The sequence below is a fragment of the Dermochelys coriacea genome, chromosome 2 (genome assembly GCF_009764565.3).
Source record: "Dermochelys coriacea isolate rDerCor1 chromosome 2, rDerCor1.pri.v4, whole genome shotgun sequence".
Lineage (NCBI taxonomy): Eukaryota > Metazoa > Chordata > Testudines > Dermochelyidae > Dermochelys > Dermochelys coriacea.
This window is the reverse complement of record NC_050069.1, coordinates 156,331,925-156,352,060: the sequence shown is the minus strand read 5'-3', so window position 1 is coordinate 156,352,060 and position 20,136 is coordinate 156,331,925. Positions and strand designations below refer to the sequence as shown.

At 42.6% G+C, this 20,136-nt stretch overlaps 1 long non-coding RNA gene across 3 annotated transcripts in view; it reads right to left on the bottom strand.

Moving 5' to 3' along the window:
- Window positions 1-19,898, bottom strand: part of LOC119851446 — a 160,251-nt gene extending 140,353 nt beyond the window's left edge. For all 3 annotated transcript variants that reach the window (XR_006279132.1, XR_006279134.1, XR_006279133.1), the window contains exon 1: window positions 19,761-19,898. This is a non-coding gene — a long non-coding RNA (uncharacterized LOC119851446). The remainder of the gene's footprint in view (window positions 1-19,760) is intronic.
- Between the last annotated feature and the right edge of the window lie 238 nt (window positions 19,899-20,136).

Genomic DNA, 20,136 nt, shown 5'->3' with positions numbered 1-20,136 from the left:
AATTCAATGCAAAGAAGTGATCTATCAAGGCAATGGGTTACCCTGGTGTAAAACCAGTGTGGGATCAGAATCAGGCCAAAGTATATCTGGGATAAAAATGCCCTCCATTCTCTTTATGATATGTACTTACTGTGATCAATGTGGGAATTTTCTGTAATATTTTTATGAGCTATTGGTATAACTCTGTACTGATCACCTTTGTATCACTATCCATTGAGGGAAAATTTTCTCCTTAGCCCACAGGAAATCAGGCTAGGTATGAGACAGAGCCGCTCAGACAGTCTGGGCTGGAATCAACACCTTTGAATGAAAGACCCTACAGAAACAATGGAAACCCCAATGACTGAAAATTAACACTTATCTGAAGATACAGCTAAACATGTGAACACAGCACGGCTTTGTCCAGAGAACAAAAACAAGTAGTATCAGGCAGCTTTGTTAACAGTTGAGCCCTCAGAGACACAGGGGCTCACTTGGGACTGTCGGACAAAAGGACATAGACAAAGACGAGAAGGAAAGATGGTTCCTACAGCTAGGGTTGCCAATCCTCCAGGATTGTCCTGGAGTCTCAGGGAATTTAAGATTAATCTGTAATTAAAAGATTATATCATGTGAGGAAACCTCCAGGATTACATCCAGCCAAAACTGGCAACCCTACCTAGAGCAGGGTGGCTCAAGGGAGTCCTGGCATTACTCTGTCTTAACCTTTGTTTCTCTGTGCTAAACTAAGGACCTTTCAGGTTTTTTCCAGTGGCTAATAAATTGTTACCTTAAAAAGGCTGCTTGGGGTCATTTCAAATACTTACTGAGAGTATTGAGTCCTAAAGGAGTATGGACCAAGCCTCCTGCAAGAATCTGGTTTGGCCAGAGGGGGCGATGGATTGCTGGTGCCTGAAGGCCCAGTTTCAGAGTCATGGAAGCAGTGACCCTGCCCCTGTAGATTTGGGTGGACTCTTAGGGTTGGGCACTATGAAGGGGTCACTCCACAGGGACTGGTTACAGGTTGGGGACTAGACAAGATGAGACCATAGCCTGATGCACACCCCACCCACAACTAGCTGACCAGGAACTCATTGCATCATCTTCAACTGTTAGATGAAGAATACATTAATCAGAAGATGAGACACACAGAGCTTTTATCATTCATATGGAGACACATCTCCAAACCTTTCTGACCCTTGACTTGTTTTTCTTATGTAAGTTTAAAGCCTGCTCTGTTAACATCACTTGGAATTGTGTAAATGTCTGTCTACATGAGGATAAAAAAAAAAAACAAAACAAAACAAAAAAAAAAAAAAAAACCATGGATGGCCCAGGTCAGCTGACTCAGGCTCTGGGGCTGAAAGATTGATGTGTAGACATTTGGGCTTGGGCTGGATCCCAAGCACTAGGACAATATCCCAAGCACTAGGACTCTGTGAGGCTGGAGGGTCACAGGAACCCGAACATCTACTCGGCAATTTTTAGCCCTGCACTCCAAGCCCAAGTCAGCTCCCTGGGCCAGCCACGGCCATGCCACAGGGCTTTTGTCCCCAAGTATAGCTACCCTAAGTAAGGCAAACAGGACTGGGCTCTGACGGGCCAGGTACAGACACACAACAGAAGATTAACAGGTGTTACAGTGGAGAATACTAGCACTCAGCAGGAGTTGTAGGAAGAGAACTGGTAGCATGTCAGAAGTGCACTGAGTTTAATAAAAGAAAAGCTAAATATACAGAACTTTTGAGAAGCCGATCAGGGCATCTTTATTTGGGTCTCCCTTTTCTTATGGAAGCATTTCTACTCTTCGCTTCCTGAAAGGGTTTGGGACATAAAATCTTTAATGACCAACTTCAGGTAACACCTTACATAGCTGAATGTAGCAAACTGTTAAATGCCTTTTCATGTGTATTTTAAAAATTATGAGCTGCCCAGATACTTTAAACATTTCATGCAAAGAAATTACAGTTCTAAGGAGGTAAAAAAGAAGTCTACATTCGTGAAGAAATAAAAAATGTCAGAATGAGGTAATTTGTAAAAGTTCCTTTCAGTTTAAATGGAAGTTTCTTCTGCAGATACTTAAGGACTGTTTTCATTAAACTAGTCAGCTTACATCTGCTTAAGGACATTCATTTCTTTGGACACTTTTCAAAGACACCATAATAGAGGCTGACCTCAACTTAAATGTATACCCCAAATTAAAAAAACACAGTAAAAGAACTAAAAAAAGAGCCACAGTGGCTTAACAACCATGTAAAAGAAGCAGTGAGAGATAAAAAGGGCATCTTTTAAAAAGTGGAAGTCAAATCCTAGTGAGGTAAATAGAAAGGAGCATAAACACTGCCAAATTAAGTGTAAAAATATAATAAGAAAAGACAAAAAGGAGTTTGAAGAACAGCTAGCCAAAAACTCAAAAGGTAATAAAATGTTTAAGTACGTCAGAAGCAGGAAGCCTGCTAAACAATCAGTGGGGCCCCTGGACAATTGAGATACAAAAGGAGCCCTTAAAGATGATAAAGTCATTGCAGAGAAACTAAATGAATTCTTTGCTTCAGTCTTCACGGCTGAGGATGTTACAGAGATTCCCAAAGCTGAGCCAGCTTTTGTAGGTGACACATTGAGGAATTATCACAGATTGAAGTGTCACTAGAGGAGGTTTTGGAATTAATTGAGAAACTTAACAGTAACAAGTCACTGGGACCAGATGGCATTAACCCAAGAGTTCTGAAAGAACCCAAATATGAAATTGTGGAACTATTAACTATGATTTGTAACCTTCCCTTTAAATCAGCTTCTGTACCCAATGACTGGAAGATAGCTAATGTAACTCCAATATTTAAAAAGGCCTCTAGAGGTGATCCCGGCAATTAGAGACCAGTAAGTCTAACGTCAGTACCGGGCAAATTAGCTGAAACAATAGTAAAGAATAAAATTGTCAGACACATAGAAGAACATAAGTTGTTGTGCAAAAGTCAACATGGTTTCTGTAAAGGGAAATCATGTCTTAGTAATCTACTAGAGTTCTTTGAAGGGGGGGGTCAACAAACGTGGACAAAGTGTACTTAGATTTCCAGAAAGACGAGGTCCCTCACCAAAGGCTCTTACGTAAATTAAGTTGTCATGGATAAGAGGGAAGATCCTTTCATGGATTGAAAAGTGGTTAAAGACAGGGAACAAAGGGTAGGAATAAATGGTAAATTTTCAGAATGGAGAAGGGTAACTAGTAGTGTTCCCCAAGGGTCTGTCCTAGGACCAAGCCTATTCAACTTATTCAAAAATGATCTGGAGAAAGGGGTAAACAGTTAGGTGGCAAAGTTTGCAGATGATACTAAACTGCTCAAGATAGTTAAGACCAAAGCAGACTGTGAAGAACTTCAAAAAGATCTCACAAAACTAAGTGATTGGGCAACAAAATGGCAAATGAAATTTAATGTGGAAAAATGTAAAGTAATGCACATTGGAAAAAATAACCCCAACTATACGCACAATATGATGGGGGCTAATTTAGCTACAACTAATCAGGAAAAAGATCTTGGAGTCGTTGTAGATAGTTCTCTGAAGATGTCCACGCAGTGTGCAGCTGCAGTCAAAAAAGCAAACAGAATGTTAGGAATCATTAAAGAAGGGATAGAGAATAAGACGGAGAATATTTTATTGCCCTTTTATAAATCCATGGTACGCCCACATCTTGAATACTGCGTACAGACGTGGTCCCCTCATCTCAAAAATATACTGGCATTAGAAAAGGTTCAGAAAAGGGGCAACTAAAAGGATTGGGGTTTGGAACGGATCCCATATGAGGAGAGATTAAAGAGGCTAGGACTTTTCAGCTTGGAAAAGAAGAGACTAAGCAGGGATATGATAGGTATATAAAATCATGAGTGGTGTGGAGAAAGTGAATAAGTTATTTACTTTTTCCCATAATATGGGAAGTAGGGGCCACCAAATGAAATTAGTGGGCAGCAGGTTTAACAAATAAAAGGAAGTAGTTCTTCACACAGCCAACCTGTGGAACTCCTTGCTTGAGGAGGTTGTGAAGGCTAGGACTATAACAGGGTTTAAAAGAGAACTGGATAAGTTCATGGAGGTTAAGTCCATTAATGGCTATTAGCCAGCATGGGTAGGGAATAGCGTCTCTAGCCTCTGTTTGTCAGACGGTGGAGATGGATGGCAGGAGAGAGATCACTTGATCATTACCTGTTCGGTTCTCTCCCCCTGGGGCACCTGGCATTGGCCACTGTCAGTAGACAGGATACTGGGCTGGATGGACCTTTGGTCTGACCCAGTATGGCCATTCTTATGTTCTTTGAGCAGAAAACGCAGGTATATCTTAATACAAACACCACTTCCCTGCTATGCACCTAATACACACATTTCCCAACATGTGTTAGTGGGCACTTCTTGATTCTAAATTAGGCAAGGGATCAGTCTTAAAGGGTGTGGAGTCAGACAAAACAAAGGCACTGAAAGTTTTAACTGATAAAATATGTAAATGCCTAAGAAACAGAGTGTAAAGTGTCGAGTGGAGTAGTTGTTATGCATTCTTAAAGTGTCTGAAGCATTTCACCAGTCACCACCAGAACAGATATAGCTGTAAAAGTCGGGTGAAAAGCACATGTTCAAGGAACGATCTGTGGAAAATGTACACACTAAAATACATCATCGTTGCTATAAAAAGGGATACTCTGTAAATGTACAATCTGATGAAAAGGAAAGATAAGCCTTGTATGAAACAGCATTCAGCTTTTCAAACGTAAGCTGCAGATGGGCACAAACTCAACTTTAAATTGTTCCATACTTCTGAAGCTATTTGCGGAACTATACTTAACCTGACAGAGTTATGATAAATATGGCTATAGAGGATTACCCAATAATTTTTCTGCAAGACTTACTTCTCTCAACTCATGAAGCTGCACAATGCTGAAAAGGCTGCAACTGTACAAGACAGCATGAAATAGTTGATAACTAATTTCCATATATACCAAGTGAGAACTGCCTGTGCTTTATGCTGTAGTTCTGTTTGTGGTCTGCAGATCACCAGTGGCCCAGGGAGCCCTTCCTAGCGCGCTGCAGAATGAAATGTGTTTAAAGTCAAGCAGTAAAGGGAAAAGGGGGTTGGGATGGGTTAGGTAGCTCATAGAAGAATGTGTCTCTATGAAATGGCCCACTGCATGGAAACATTGGAAAAACCAATAGTGCTATGTGTTTAGCCCTTCTATACCCCCCAAACTATCTCCTATGGACAATACATAGATGGAGAGGCTTGGTGCTGAACAGAACCCTCCATAGGCAGAAGGAGGAAGAAAACACTTCCTCTCACTGCCAGTGTTAACAGACGTATACTATCCTCTAATCCCCAGCACGCTGTTGCTAGGGAACTGTGTATTAGATATTAATTTACAGGGCCTGCTAGCTAGCAGGTAGTTTGCTAGGGAATGCAAGGCTTCTTTGGATTGAAACTCCTGAAAGCTCTCCTATATGGATGTGAATGGACAAAGAATATATGAAACATTTTTTCCCCTTCCTGAGTTTTCTGCTGATTTGTCCTCAGACATTCTCTAACAGAAGGTTTGCTCTCTCAGACAAACCTAATGTTTAAAGGACTTACGAGAAACATCTGTGGCCAGGTTGGTTTTTTTCTGTTGTAACTGATAGTATACAGCCATCACCTGCCTGCTGTAACAGTCACCAACTAAGTGTATTCACCTCATCTGTGATTACAGAATTAGATGTTCAAAGCTGCCTAAACGATCCAAATGAAGTGAGCTGTAGCTCACGAAAGCTTATGCTCAAATAAATTTGTTAGTCTAAGGTGCCACAAGTACTCCTTTTCTTTTTGCGAATACAGACTAACACAGCTGCTACTCTGAAACTATTCATTTTAATAGAAATTGGGCATCCAAATACCTTAGGTAGTTTTGACTGAACCATAACTTGTTGTTGGTTATGGGTGTTTTTTGTGATCAAGGCACAACAGAAAAAAAAAAAACAACAACATAAAAGGAAACAGGTTCTCTCCCAGAAATGAAATTCACCCCAATGCAGAAATCCAGCACAAGGCCAGCACTACTTATGTCCTACTGAAAGGATTCAAAATAGGACTAACATTTAATTGTAAGTGGATTTTTGTGCTGAATTTCACCCTTTAGTAGTATTGAAACTGGTTGCATCTCTCTGCTACTAGATAAAACATAATTATTCAGAAAACCTCCTGGAACTTCAATTATACCATTTATGGGCTTTTGGTGTTGGGAGCTGTAATCTCCTAACTGAATTTTCTTTATTCTTGTTTTGGTTTGTTAATTTAGACTAATATTAATCAAAGAAATGTAGGGAATTCTTGAATTCAAGAAGGAGTCCTGCAAAGATGGAAAGAATATTCTAAGTCCACACTTAGCCATCCTGAAGCAACTCCATGTCCAGATCAGGATGCATTAGTAGTAGATGCAATCCCTGACCCCAAAACTTGTGTAGATTCACCCGTGTTGGAAGAGGTTTGCTCTGCCATAGAGAAACTGAAGCAGGTGTGCTGCTGGACCCAACAATATAATGCCCAAACTTCTCAGGTGTGCCATAAGGGTAGTGTTACACTAGTTTTTTGTCAGAGTCTGGACTACTAGGAACATACCAGCAGAGTGGAAGGAAGTGATCATTTCCCTCTTTATAAGGGGAAAAGTCCATGCACTGAGTGCAGTAGCTATAGGCCAATAACTCTGCTCTCTGTCCTTAGAAGAAAGTCTTCACACATGTCCTACTCATCTAGCTCCAGGCTGTTCTTGTGAAACACTGTCACCCAGAGCAATTGGGCTTCACTGTGGGGTGATCTACAACAGACACTATATTCACTCTCCCTCTTTTATCCGAGATTCACTGTGAATTTAACCAGACTTTGACAGCAGCATACATAGACCTAAAGGCAGTCTTCAATTCTGTTGATAGAGCTGCCTTGTGGGATGCCCTACGAGGCACCATTGTTCCTGACCTCTTTCTGAGGATAATTCAAGATCTACATAATGGCTCAGGGACATGGGTGCATTGGGGGACCCCAAGTTCTGACAGGTTTCACAGTAGATCAGGGTGAAGCAGGGATGAGTCCTGTTCTGCTGCGTAATGAATTGGTTCCTTGAGTGCATCTCCATCATTATCTGTATAACTGGCAGTTCAGACTCTTGTATCACTCTGGGATTATGTCATCTTTTTCGGGCAGGATGCAGACGATCTCAAAGATGCACTAGAGAGCTTCTGGCATGAGGCAGCTGCCCTTGGGCTAAGGGTTTCTTGGGCAAAACCAAAAAAACCCAAAGTGTCAGTGCAAGAGTTGCAAGACATCTGTGCTGCCAAAAACTGTGGCCTAGTGGATGTCTTCATCTATCTCAGCAGTAAACTGTCATCACATGGGCACAGCCAGCCAGATGTCCTTAGCAGAATTAATTTAGCAGACTCAGTCATGAGGGACCTTCTTAGGGTCTGGAGCCAAAAGAATGAAATTATATATAAATTTACCGATTTATCAAACTTGTATGCATACAATCCTCTTGTATAAAACTGAAACATGAGGATTGTTTAAACAAGATATCAGGAAGCTGGAGACATTTCATGTTTTACCAGAAGTAACTAATAGGTATAAGATGGTTTGACTATCAGTATAAGGGATATATAATTGAGAACTGGCCTGGAGAGGACTGAAGTTATCATTGGTCATTGCTGGGTGGCACTTTTTGGTCATGTTCTCTGCCTCACAGACAAAGTCCCTGCACACTGAGCTCTGTAGATTAGACTGGAGGTCAGGAGGGAACACTGCCCAGTGATGGACTGGCGTTGGTAACAAGATCACCTGCAATTAACCTAGCTTCACCAAAACAGTAATAACCCTGTGGAGCTCTAAGAGCCTGGAATAAAGCTTACAGTGTGATCATGGACACGCACAGCACTACAGACCGCCACTGTCTAAGCGTATCATAGTTGTAAGTCTTCAATCCAGGTGGTCTTTCCTCCTTTCTCACATCTACCACTTCACTGTGGGTCCATACCAAGCAAGAATGAGGAGGGTGTCAGGTACTGAAATATGGGCCATGCAGGATTTTTCTAGGAGAAGACACTAAATTAATTCAAGATAATGACAGCTCTTCGGTTCAGTTCCTGTCTTGGAGTAAAGTGGATTTTGGCTAAATAGGCTTTATATATATGGCAGGAAGTAGCCTCTCTCAGGAAATCAATGCACTGGAGAAGATTATATTCTGGGCTATCAGCTATAAGGATGCGCAGGGTGGTATATGAGAAGAGCTTTGACTCTTGTGATGAGATAAACTAACCCCACACTAGAACATAAGAGTTCAGCTCCAGAAGTCATGCAACTGGCTCACGCTATCCCCTCTGCTGGTCATTTCAGGTATAAGAAGCTTCTGGACAGAATTTTAGATTGCTTTTTTCAGCCCAAGATTCACAAAGGAGTTAAAGACTTCTGCAGTTCCTACCCCAAATGCCAACTCATCGGACCTAAAGGAGTGACAAAAGCCCCTCTGGTCCCACTCCATGTAGCTGACATCCCATTTGACAGGATCAGGATGAACCTGATTGGACTCTTGGAAAAAGGTGAAGATGGTGATAATTGATTCACTACCTGCTACCCTGAGGCAATCCCACTGAGCAACACTAATGCAAAGATTATTGCTACACAACTGCTAAAAGTCCTTTCCAGAATAGGGGTACCTAAGGAGATCCTCACTGATCAAGACACCAACTTGACATCCCAACTGCTGAAACAGGTATATATACAATGTTCTAAATATAAAGAATGTACATCTTTATGTACATGTACAATTTGAATGAGTCAACCTGACTCTGAAAAGAATGTTAAAGAATTTTGTTGCCAGGGCCCTCAATCACTGGGATCAGCTGACCCCTCTCATGTTGTTATTTGCTATTTAAGTCACCTACTGGATTCCCCCAAGTTAATTCTTATGTGGGAGACAATTCTAGGGAACTCTTCAACTGGCCCAAGAAATGTGAGAGGAGCAGACCCATAGGATACACAATATTATACAGTATGTACTGAAGCTCTGGGAGAGGCTCAAGACCCTAAGGGCCTTTGCCAAAGAATACCTCCTCAGTGCTCAAGAGGCCCAGGAACGAGTCTGTAACAAAGGGGTATATATGCACATATTTAAGCCAGACAACTGGGTACTATTTCTACTTCCAAGTACAGAGTCCAAGTTACTTGCTAAATAGCAAGGACCATACAAAATAGTACACCAAGTTGGGTCAGTTAGCTATTAAATCAGGTAACCACACAAGAGGAAATTCACGTCTACCATGTTAACCTTCTGAAGCAATGGAAGGAGCGAAAGAGTTTATTTCTCTCTCCTTACTCCCAAACCAGAACTGGGGGCCCCCAAGTGCCCACCTCACCAGACCCAGACCCTATACAGATGGAAGAACACCTCTGCCTGGAACAGAGGCCCAGGTGAGAAGCCTCGTAAAAGCCTGGGAGACAGGCCAGTCCTTGCTTACAGACAGCCCCCCCAACCTGAAGCAAATACTCACCAGCAACCACACACCACACAACAGAACCACTAAACCAGGAACCTATCCTTGCAACAAAGCCTGTTGCCAACTTTGTCCACATATCTATTCAGGGGACACCATCATAGGGCCTAATCACATCAGCCACGCTATCAGAGGCTCGTTCACTTGCGCATCTACCAATGTGATATATGCCATCATGTGCCAGCAATGCCCCTCTGCCATGTACATTGGTCAAACTGGACAGTCTCTACGTAAAAGAATAAATGGACACAAATCAGACATCAAGAATTATAACATTCAAAAACCAGTCGGAGAACACTTCAATCTCTCCGGTCACTCAATTACAGACCTGAGAGTGGCTATCCTTCAACAAAAAAGCTTCAGAAACAGACTCCAACGAGAGACTGCTGAATTGGAATTAATTTGCAAACTGGATACAATTAACTTCGGCTTGAATAGAGACTGGGAGTGGATGAGTCATTACACAAAGTAAAACTATTTCCCCATGTTATTTCTCCCCCCCACCCCACTGTTCCTCAGACCTTCTTGTTAACTGCTGGAAATGGCCCACCTTGCTTGTCACCATGAAAGGTTTTCCTCCTCCTGCCGGTGATGGCTCATCTTAAGTGATCACTCTCCTTACAGTGGGTATGATAAAACCCATTGTTTCATGTTCTCTGTGTGTGTGTGTGTGTGTGTGTGTGTGTGTGTGTGTGTGTGTGTGTGTGTGTGTGTGTGTGTGTGTGTGTGTGTGTGTAAATCTCCCCACTGTATTTTCCACCAAAGGCATCTGATGAAGTGAGCTGTAGCTCACGAAAGCTTATGCTCAAATGTGAGTCTCTAAGGTGCCACAAGTACTCCTTTTCTTCTTAACAGTATTTGTCTCCCAGCTGGGGCAGACTTATCTCTTGCAACACCATATCCAAATGGAACCTGGGCAACTCATCTGAGAGAATCCATGGCTACTCTCTAGAAAAATGTGGGAGGCTGAGAGGCAAGAGGAACAGGCCATGTTGGAGCGTGGGGTTATTGAAAAATCCCATAGCAAATGGCAAAACCTGGCATATTGGCCCCAAAGCCAGACGGCACTATTAAGTTTTGCATAGACTTCAAAAGGTTAATGCTATTTTTAGATTTGATGCTTTCCCTATGTCCTGAGTAGACAAGCTATTAGACCAGCTAGGTGAGGCCCGATATAATCAACATATTAGACCTACTGGCAGATCCCATTCACACCAAAATCATAGGAGAAAACTGCCTTTGCCACATTGTTTGGCCTGTCTAAATTTAGAACTATGCCCTTTGGCTTCTATGGTGCTCCAGCAATGTTCCAATGGCTCATGGATCAAGTTCTTCAACTACATGGCTCATTTGCAGCAGCCTATTTAGATGATGTTGTCATCTACAGCTGAGATTGGAAGGAATATCCACCACAAGTTGCCACCATACTTTGGTCCCTACAGGAGGATGGGCTAACTGCAAACCCAACAGAGCGTATGACTGGGAAAGAAGAGACCACCTACTTTGGGGAAGGGCCAAATCCAGCTCCTCAGGAACAAAGTCCAAGCCCCCAAAGCATGCCCTCATCCAGCCATGAATAAACAAGTCTGAAGGTTTTGCGGGGTCAAAAGCTACTACCACCGATTTGTGCCAGGGTTTTTGACAATAGCAGCCCCCCCTTACCAACCTAATTAAAGACAGTAGACCCAAGAATATTCACTGGTCCAAGACATGGGAAAAGCCTGAACTTTTCTGAACAACTTCTGAAAGGCCACTTGTGTAAAGAGCTTGTCCCGTTCGGTCCCAATTTCTCAATAGAGTTCATTTTGCAAACCAACATCTCAGAAGTGGGCCTATGCACATATTGTCCCAGGAAACAAATGGAGGGGAACATCCTGTACTCTATTTGAGCTTCAAATTGTTCTCTTGGGAGCAGGCATATTCCATGATAGAAAAGGACAGACTCACCGTGAAGTGGGCCATGGACTTCTCTGTTATTACCTCCTGGGAAATCTGTTCAAGCTAGTCACCAATCATGTCCCCTTAAGGTGGTTAAATGCTATGAAGGACACAAACCCCCAGGCTTATGCACTGGTACCTGACACTGAGGCCATACAACTTCCAAATTCAGCACAGAGCAGGAAAAGCTAACCAAAATGCCGATTTCTCCCCTCCAGGAAAAGGCATGGCACAATCAACTGGCCCCAGTTCCCCAGGAGCCATCTTGAGGGTGAGGGTGAGGGTGTGTGATGGGGTATACAAATCCCACTCCGGACGAGAGGCTAAGGAGAGCTCTGGCGTCAGCCAGCTGCAACCTACCACACCTGCAAGAGATGCATAGGAGGAATGAAAAGGGAAGTGGAACAGCTCATTTGTGGCAGACTTGAGAAGGAACAGACCTTCAATCCTCAGCTTCTGAGGAGAGGGCCAAGGGAAGGCAGGAACTTCCCTAACAACCACTGCTCAACGGTCCCTCCCTGAGGGAAGGGAGGGCTTGATCCTGATCTACCCTGAGACGGAGTTGCTCCTTGCTCTCTCTTACTAACGCAGTTTATTTGTGTAAGTTCTCCTTGCTTTTTGTTTTTAAGCTATCCTGGAAGGGGAAGACTTTGAAGAAGGGGTGAAAGTAAGCCGGTATGGGCCGCTATGGCGTACCGGTAAAAAGAGGCCGCTGGTAGCGGCCTGTACACATTAAATCGCTACGCGGGGGGAGGGAAGGGGGAAAGGGCGCAAAAGGGGCAGTGACGTTAAAGCGCTAGTCCTTTGCTGGGGGGGGGGGGGGGGGCAAAAGGAGCAGCTGCCCCAGGGCCAGCAATTTAAAAGGGCCCAGGGCTCCAGCTGCCGTTACCATGGTAGTGGCCAGAGCCCCGGACCCTTTAAATTGCCGCTGGAGCCTTGGGCGGCGCAGGCCAGGCAGCACAGATGGGCTGACTGGGGGATGCTGACCCCCTTCCGCCTGAGGCCCTGCCTCTTCCGGGCACCAGAGCCGGCCCCGGTACCGGTAAGTGTTAAATGTTACTCTCACCCCTGCTTTGAAATGACCTGGTTGGAGGAACAGAAACAGGCAGGCCGCTCCGCAGCAGCAGACACCAGAGGAGTCAGAGTGGCTATGCCAATCCTGGCCACAAGGAGGTGCCAGCAGTGAGCTGACCCCTTCAGGACTCTAAACACATCTGTGCTCCTCTCAGATGCATCCAATGAAGTGAGCTGTAGCTCACAAAAGCTTACGCTCAAATAAATTTGTTAGTCTCTAAGGTGCCACAAGTCCTCCTTTTCTTTTCTCAGACACAGCAGCTTGCAAAATCCAGGAAGAAGTACCTGACAGATGGAAAGACAGTGATCTCCATCCAAGGGATTTGTTTGTGGGAAAAGCTCCTAGAGAAGGTCAGCCTACTGCAGAATCTGACTGTCTTTAAGGTACACGCTTTCAGAAAGTTCTCATTATAACCTGGATGATAGGTGAATGGGGGGAGGGGAGGTAAAAAAAATAAAAAGGATCAGGGAGGAGAGAAAAGGAGAAGAATCCCTGAAGTCCACTAGGGACCTCACCATGAGATTTATTTGCTTCAGAAGCATTTAGATACTACATGACGGGAGCTATAGAAAACAGTAAATTACATCAATAATACCAGCAATAAACTGCACGTAACTGAATAGCGTATGGCAGAAGGGAAAAGTTTGTAACAGAATTTAGTAGAAATTATTCTGGCTTTTTACAAAACCACCTAGTGAGATTTATATTGTGTTTATTTCTAGTCAGCAGATTGCTGAAAGGGCCTATCAGAAATCCAAAGTGTACCCAAATCAGCTACAATGGTTCAGGTTAGAGGTGTGAGAAACACATAAAAATGATCCAGCTTTGATCTTGAGACTACAGGGTGCAAGGATAAGATTAGATTCTTGCCAGACCTCCCAATCTGAGAAGACGACTTTAAAGAAAGAAGGGCAGGGGAGTTTTATTGTGTTTTGTTTTAATTCCCATATGTTTTGGAAAGCCTCCAGCTCTCTATTGAGAAGTCTACATTTGATGACAGAGGACACGCAAATGAGCTAAGGATCCACACAAGCAGACCATATCAGAACAGATCTCCTGTTCAACACTTAAATCAAAGGATTCTCCCACCTCAAAAAATGGATTAATGTCAATTTTTGTGACATTGATTAAAAACAAGCAGTCTGATTCATTTTAAATGGGGATTTACGCCGTGATTCATTTATTTCTGCACAGAGTGGTTAACATAGGGACCAAATGCCAAAGGCAACAAGAGGAGTGAGTAACAGAACTCTTTGTGAGAAGAAGTTTCATTAGTCTTTGACAGAAGGTTGGACTCAAACATTTCAGCCACTCGGTAGCTTAATTTGACCCTGGAAAATTATGGATATTAAAAATAGCCAATCCTAAAGAGTCAGAGAGCTACACTTTCAAAAATAGATAGTTTACTTATAACTAAGATAAATGTGCTCAGTTAGGATTCAGCTGAGACAGACCAAGTGCCAATAGAACTCTTATGTACCAGTGTTTGTACAGGCAAACCCTATATTTGCAAGTACCTTTTTGCTCATGTAAGTGTCTAACTTGGTCACGAAAATGCAGATTTGGTTATACGTGGATGATATTTTTGGGGCAAAAGCCAGCTTGTCGTTTTTAAACTTTGGCATAGAATCTAGTACCTAAATATCCTTTGGGTTTTTCAAAAGAATATTGGTATGTCACTTTCTTCTACGCCTGTCAAAATATAGCAAATTGGAAATATTGTTTTGTGTGTAAGTTTGTTCAGGACTTTAGTTACTCTTGTCAAGAAAAATGAGCTGCATGTGATCTTTTCTTGAAGAGTTACTCATTTTAGAGGTATTCTATATAGAGCTGAGCGAACCTGATTTTGCAATTCAGTGACCGATTTTTGGGGTGGGGGAAGAGAATCAGGAAAGAATTTCATTCAGGTCAACCCAAAATGGAAATTTCAGTTTCTTACCAAAAAATTAAAAAAATAATTTCAGATTGAACAAAATATTTCATTCAACCCCAAACTAATATTTTTTTCTTTTTCAGGTTCATTTTGCTTTTGTGGGGTTTTTTGCACTTTTTGGTTTTGAAATAAATCTAGCTAAATTTCAAAACAAAAAACACTCATTTTGAAATGAAGAAGTAAAAAAGTTTTGATATGAAAAATATTGAAAAAACTTTTGGGGGGGAGGTGGGGTTTTTTAGTCAAAATTATTCACTGAATTCGACCCAAATTTGTGAATAGCTTTGGTCAGCCCAAAACTACATTTTTCAATAAATAAATTTGCCAGAAATTTTCTCCCAGCTATATTTCTAGCTATACAAGTTATCTCTGATCCTGCCTGTGCTTAATTTTAGACACTGTTAGTTGTCCCGTTGACTCAGGGCTTTACACAGGAACATAGAAATTGACACAAAAGATCAGACTAATGGATTATCTAGTGGAGTATCCCGTCTCTAGTAGTAGCCAGTGGCAGTTATCTCAAAGAAAGTTGAAAGAATAATCCATCAGAGAAGTTTCTGCCTAACCCCATTAGTTACTGGCAGTTTATAATGGGTTTATAGCCCAAATTTATTTTATATATTCAGAAAAACACTGCATTGGAGGTCAGTTAAGGTTGCTCTATTCATAACATTCCAACCATAAATGAAAAGTTAAGGCTACTAATTGTACACAGCCTCTGCTCCCCGACGCAAAGCCACACACACAACCACTATGCACTACAGAGAATCCACCACATCTTTAACTGTGCCCCAAGTAAGGAGGCAAGCATTCCAGCACCTGTTTGGCTCTAACGAACTCTTCAACCTTCCCAGTTACTCACGTTGTTCTTTTCCTGGCCTTCCTGCTTCCCTTTGCTTTCTCAGCCATTGTTAAATATGTTTAATGAGTTGAGGGTCTATCTCCTCAGCTGTGGCCAGTCAGTGGTCAGCATATCTTAGTAATTGTGTGCAAAGGTACACCTTACAACCACCACCACCCCTAGTGCTCTTTGGCTACTGGCTGAGTCCCTGGTGTAAAACATTATGGTGGCCACCCATCGCTTCAAGGAGCTATTCTAAAAGCCAGAAGTCAATGGGGCATAGGGGTTCTCAGCCACACACCCTTTTCCCCAGTCATGCCCTCGCTGAGGGGGGGGCCAAGAGGAGTGCCACAAGGTGGCTATCTGCCATCCAGGGGTTCTCCTAAATGGAGGGAATCCTCAAGTGGCTAAAGGGCTGCTTTATGTCAGCGGATCTAGCCCTAAAGATTTTTAACACCTTCACTTTTGACATTAGGACCTTTTTGACAAGCTTACTCACTTTCTTCAAATCCTCTTTTCTAACATTAGTGTCACGAGGCTATCTTTTGGTACAACCCCTCCCCCAAGGATGGGGAACTTAATTACATTAAGGTCACTATTACTCTGTTCTGTGCTCTAATCCCAAATCATCCCAAGAAGCAATCTTTTAAGGTGCTGAGAAACTGCTTCTCTAAACCTTATCCCAAAGCTTTTTTGACCACTTTTATATGTGGGAAACTGAAATTATCCTTTATTTCTGTTGTACATCACTTTCTCTCCATAACATCATAACAGTTTTCTCCTTTGATGAACAGAGTGGACTGGTGATGTCAAATATAGCTTGATGTAACATCAATTGGAAACCCAACTCAATGGTAAAAAAAATAAAGCATGTTTGAGTAGGAAATTTTTCCATCATACAACACACCAAGAATTACATTAATGTAGACATTATCAATGCAATTGCCTTTTCTAGATTTTTTTAGTAGGCCTGTGCGCTCCTACTTCCGACCCTAAGTAGGAAGTGAACTTCACAAGAAACATTAATTATGATGCTATGGAGCCGGCAATAGTATTCATATCATGGAAATCACTGTGGTATCTTAGTGCCTAGCTTCTACTGCATTAAGGCCCTGATCTTGTACCACTAACTTCAGTGGAAGCTTTGCCACTGATTTCCATGAACATAGGATGAAGCCCAAATTTATCATTGTACTGCTTCAGGAATGTAAAATTTCCACTGAAACTGCTCCTTCCTTTGCACAGATTGAGCAAACACACCTTTCTAATAAAAATGTGCAATGTCAACAGTACATAAATACAGCTAAAGTCTGTCCTCAAAGCAACTGAGATTAGCGCTGATTTCAGTGGGAGACCTACAGACATGTTCCAGGGAACAATTTAGGCCACTGGATACATCTTTAATAAAAGTGTAGCCAATCAGGAACAAGCACCCTGGGAAAGGAGTAAAAGCTTATAGTTCTCATTTCCAAAAATATATTAACATTTAAAAATAAGAGCAAAATTAAACCAAGCTAGCTACTGCATCTTTAAAACCCTGAGAAGTAATAAAGGGAAAACTTCAGTATTATGTATATATTTGGAAGTAAATTTCAAGTTTTTAGAATATTTAAGTTAGTATTGTTTGTACTTTACAAAAACAAACTGTCTAATTATGCTAGCTATGATCATCATAACAATTAGGCTACATTCACTGTTCGTACTATTACTGTTCTAAGTTAGGTCAGTGCAAATAACTTTCTTCCATGTGAATCTGTGGAAGATTCTGTTTTGTAGAATTATTTAAGAGACAGATACTTCTCTTTTGCAGAGATTTGCATATGAAACCAGAAACCTCAGCAAGTGCCTTTTCATATGATGGGGAATAAAAGTTGTGCCATTTGGGGGGAAGAAAACAGCATTCCATTACAAACAGACTTCTACTCTAAATGTGCAATGTTATGCTATAGATAAAATGGTAAGTTTTCCTGAATTTATATTACAGCAAAATTTCAATAAACTTATTTTTTCATAATAAAACAGCACATTTTTCAGCTGTAGAAAATAATTTGTTTTGAAAACAGTTAAAATAAAGGCAAGCCTGCAAAATGTTTAGCAGAGTTTCAGTTTCATGAAAATGCAACTCAGATCATCACTTCTGGGACAGAGATTTCTTGGGTTTTGCCACTGACATGGATAAAGATTTAACACCTACCGTAGTCTATGAAAGGTCAAGAGACTTGCTTGAAGGGTATAATCCTGGCCCCAATGAAGTCAATTGGAGTTTTGCCATTGATTTCAGTGTGGCCAGCATTGCACCATCAGTATAAATGACCTGCCCTGAGCCAAAAATTAGGTTTGAACTCAAGGTCTACAAGCATGAGCCACTATCATTTGAGCTAGAGTACTAAGTCCCCTAACTAACACTTCTAGAAAGCTCATTAGTCTCACTTGGACCAGCCTCCAAAAGGGATTAAAGACCACAGACTCCTAGCGTGGCTTATATTAGCAGAAACCAAAAGTAGCAGTAATAGTAGAACTGATGCCCACTGATATCGGATGAGCATTGTTCTCTGTTCTCGAGAATGAAATATGCTGAAGCACCTTTTCTATTAGAAAAATCTTCCCTCTATGAGCTGCACCAAAATAGTCAGTGCTGAAAACTCATTACGTTAAATTATCTCATTTAGCCCCTGTAACCTCTCATGGGGATGGTATAAATAAAACAGTAATAATAATAATCCAGTAGTGACCAGAGATTTCAATAAGTATTAAGGCCCATTGTCTAGGCAGCCACCAGACATATGGAGTACCTGAAGTACATAGTATCTGCTCCAAGGAATTAGCAATCCACTATTTGTTTATAAGCACCAGCAATGCTTCTTTGCAGAGTCCAAGAATTCACAAAAATACAACTGCACCTGCAGCAGTGTCTCCAGCACAAAAATCTTCCCGCAAAGCCTTCTGGTTGGAGCACTGTTTTTTGGATCCAGTTGCCAGAGCAACAAGAGCTCACTTCTTCAGAAAGTGACCAATGGAAAGGTCACCAGGGAACTTTTGAATAAATTAACAGCCAAAGAAATTTTCTCAAGCAGAAGGGACGTAAAAGGCTGAGGAGAAGCAGCTCTTACTGAGGTCTGCAACAGTTGGATTAGCAACTCGGAGCAGAGGGGTGAGCCAGAGCTCTGCTCTTATCCACGGCAAGCTCCCGTCTCTGCTGCTGACACAAGGAACATAAGAAATTGTAATACTGTCAGTGAGGACTTCAGCGATTACATCAGGCCAGAGACTAAGCGAAGGGTATTATGACAGCCATGGTAGTCATTATCTCAGAAATGCCTGGATCCCTGCTTCCACTAGCAGGATCTGGGTAATTTCCTGGCACAGATTAGAATAGGTTCCACAAACAATGTGGTTCCTGTCATGTTTGGAGGGATTTTGCATTATTAGCCTAATTGCAATAGAACTTTTTACAGTTTTAACCCTTGTTAAAGCCATTTACAGTGAACTACCGACTTCCTTCTGCTCCAGGCCAAGACTCGGAATTCCCCCCATGCCTTGGTGACAGCAGGTTGCTATGCTGGTTTTACAGCATCCAAGCATTCCTCCTACATTGGGGGGGATCTCTAACTGCCCTCTGAAGGGCTGCTCCCTACCCCTTTGTGTTGCCAGAGCGGTACAGAGGGACAGAGCCAGGGGGTCAGATTCTGATCTCAGTTACTTTGATGTAATTTCATTAAATTATATGTCCTATTTTTGCCAATGAAAAGAAGTTCCCCCCAGACTTTATAAATACAGTTTTTTGATTCCCTGTAACAGGGTGGCACCCACCTCTTGTGAACACTCCCTGGCAGGTGCACCTCTGCACCTTTCTCAGTCTGTGGTGACCCCAGATGGTGGCTTCTCAGGCAGTTTCGGTGAGTCAGCCCTCCAGCCAAGTCCAGCACATTCTGTGCGCATGAAACAAAACAGACGCTTCCGGGATATACAGTCCAACAGTGGCCTATCCCAATACCCCTCCATTTGACATCTCCATAGCCCTCCACGGGCTCAGTCTTTAAACAGTCCTGGCCCTGCTATCAAGCTGTACCCCCAGGGCTTCCTCCCTGGAGGCAATGGTTTCACCCTCACTGGGTCCTTCTGGCACCAGGTCTCCAGCTGGGCCACTCAGCAGTTCAGTTCCCCTTCCAGGGGTGTATCAAAGTCCAATACAGTCCAATCCCTGACCTTCTTCAGGGTCTTCAATCTCTTCTCTGAGAGGAGTCCAGCTCCCCTCTCTGGGATTAAGGCCATTCCATCTGTGGCAGGTGGGAGGGACCCAGTCCCACCCACTACTCCAGGTCCCATCCCAGGGACCCTATGAATAGCAGCCACAACACTGCATTCCTTTTAGCTCTTCACTAAACGGATACAATTCCCTGAGCCACTACCTCACAGCCTCAGTACTTTCACCAATGACCCACCCTCACCTCAGGGCATACAGCAACCAAGTCCCAGCAGCCAGCCAGGAGCCCTAAATCTTGCTCTCCCAGTCCCTGCCAGCAACTGAGCTGTCCATGTTACTACAGCTTCCTTGGGCCAGCCAGAAGCATTATCTATGCTCCTCTGGCTCCATCAAGGAACTGACTGACACTGGCTCTGCAGCTTCTTTTATGTGAGCCTGCTGGGCCCTGATTGGCTGCTCCTTGTAGCCTCTCTCAAATTTACTAAAAAGAAAAGGAGTAGTTGTGGCACCTTAGAGACTAAAATTTGAGCATAAGCTTTCGTGAGCATCCGATGAAGTGAGCTGTAGCTCACGAAAGCTTATGCTCAAATAAATTTGTTAGTCTCTAAGGTGCCACAAGT